Source organism: Pteropus alecto, unplaced genomic scaffold (assembly GCF_000325575.1).
Source record: "Pteropus alecto unplaced genomic scaffold, ASM32557v1 scaffold106, whole genome shotgun sequence".
NCBI lineage: Eukaryota > Metazoa > Chordata > Mammalia > Chiroptera > Pteropodidae > Pteropus > Pteropus alecto.
In genome coordinates, this window is record NW_006442103.1 from 17,804,525 (window position 1) to 17,806,926 (window position 2,402).

The following is a 2,402-nucleotide window of genomic DNA, read 5'->3' on the forward strand; positions in this document are numbered from 1 at the left end:
AGCCGGATCTGCCTCCTGGCTGTGTCGATGGCGCCATCTAGTGGGATGAAGGCGGCATGACCCCAAACGGAACCAAGCTTGCTTGGGTTGAGGAACCTGAGCCACACTTATTTGTAAAGTTCTCTGTTCTCTTATTTAACTCTCGAAGCAACTCGACAAGATATGTCTCACTGTTTATCCGTGTTACAGGTCAGGAAACTGAGGGGCGGACAGGAGACAATATTTGTTTTGCGTCTTCTGTGGACTAGGACCCATGCTGGATGATTTACGTGAGATGGGCAGTATCTCGGTTTCGAAGGTGGAGAAACAGAAGTCCTTAGTGATTGAGAGACCAACTAGATTAAGCCATAGACAGTGAAGTTTTCCTGCTGCTAGAACCATTTTCTGTCAGAATCAAACTCCTTACTTAGGTTTTAAAAAAAAAGTAGTTAAGTATTAAGAAATGTTTTTTTGGAATTCGGGGTGACTGGCCCAGATTACAGCTATTTTCTTTGTCATAAAGAAAAGACAAACACAGAAACAAAAAGAAGGCTCCTCCCCATAAAACAATAGGAAAAAAAAACGGCTGTAAAAAAAATAATATTCTTGCTCTCTCTCCACCATGCATGATACTGACGGTAAGTACAAATCAGCCATCTAGAACCATAAAAAAGCAAAACAGAATCACCTACGAGAAGCAGAAAGGTACAGATGATCCCCCGGTGTGGTTTTCTGATTTGCAAATCAAAGTAGGCCCTTAAAACTGGCGATGATGATGAAATCTGTCATCAGATGCACTGAGTCGATGAATAAAAATTATATAATTCCTTTATTATTAAAATAAAAAGGCCAGTAGAAAAGAAAAGAGGCTAAAAACCAGGAGGAGAATAAGCAATACTCATATCATTGTGACAACTCAGGGTTTCGAGAATCCAGGCTTAAACGCCGAACTGAAACAGAAAGTACTCTGGCAAATTTCTTTGCTAACTGGTGTTCTGAATTTTAACAAAATGTAGAAGCCCTTCTCAGCCAGGCACAAAGTCAAGAACCTATACGTTTTTTAATTACAGATTCGATTAGATAAAAATATAAGTCTGCATAGCAAAACACCCTAAAAGCTAAATTACAGGCGATAGTTTGAAAAAGTTTTATAACATGTGACAGAGGAATAATAGCTAGTCTATTTAAAAAGAGCTTATAAATCAAAAAGGGAAAGGCAAATAACCCACCAAAATGAGCAAAGACGATGAGTAAGTAATTCAGAGGAAAAGAAATGCAAATGGCTAGTAAACATAGGAGAGGCGCTCCATCCATCTCGCTAGTGATGCAAATAAAATAACAAGATATTTTCTGCCCATCCTATTGTCAAAAAACATAAAGATGGGCAATAGCCACTGATGGTAAGAATGTATCATGATGCACCCTCTCACAAGCTCTATTCAGAGTATAGTCTGGTACGGTCTGTTTTGAGAGTAATTGATGGTATCTACCAACATTTAAATTTAGCTATCTTTTGAATAATTGATTCAACCTCTAGGAGTACACCTTCCAAAAATATTCCTGCATGTGCTCGCAAATATATACATATGGAGATTTATCATTTTAAAAGTCTGTAACAGCGCAAAAAAAAAAAAAAAAAGCAGCCTTCATGTCCTTCAATAGAAAACAGACTGAACGAATATACGAGATGTCCTTATTATGGAATACTATTGCAGACATTAAAAGGATGAGGTTGATCTATATGTACTGCAAGGATCAAAGATCATCAACGTATCTTAAGTGAAAAAAGTGAGTCGCACAATAATATACAATGCATTGATCTCACTGACATTTTTATACAAGTCTGCATACATTAAAGGTCTGGGAGGACACGCACCAAACTGTTAATGCAGAGATGATGAGAGAGAAAGAACAGAATAAGGAGAGATCTTTACTTGTTATCCTACAGGCTCCTATATTGTTCGATTTTTTTTTTTTTTTTGCTGTGTGAGTGTTTGTGCCATACATTTGTCATTTCGAAGTTATATATGTACATAGTGCAAAGTAAATTAGTCTATTTGCAAAATATTTGCAGCTGTTTTGGTTTTTCAGAACCAAAAGAAAAAAAAAAAATATTTGTAAACACTCCAAACGTTAACTGCTGACAACAAAGACCAGAGACCCCAAAGGCTCTGAAAGGTCAGCCCTGTGGAATGAAATCTCATAATTAAAGGAGCCGAGGTGGCCAGCCAGAGCAAACAGGGGCTTTGGAGCCCAGCAGGCCCCATTTCGGTCTGGCCCTGCCTCTTTCTTTCTCTGACCTGGAGCAAATTACTTAACCTCACTGAATCTCCATAAATGGAGATGAAAGTGCCTACCCAGAAAATTCTTCTCCCTTTCTGATCTATAATATTATATATGTACAGAGTAGGCTAATATGGCAT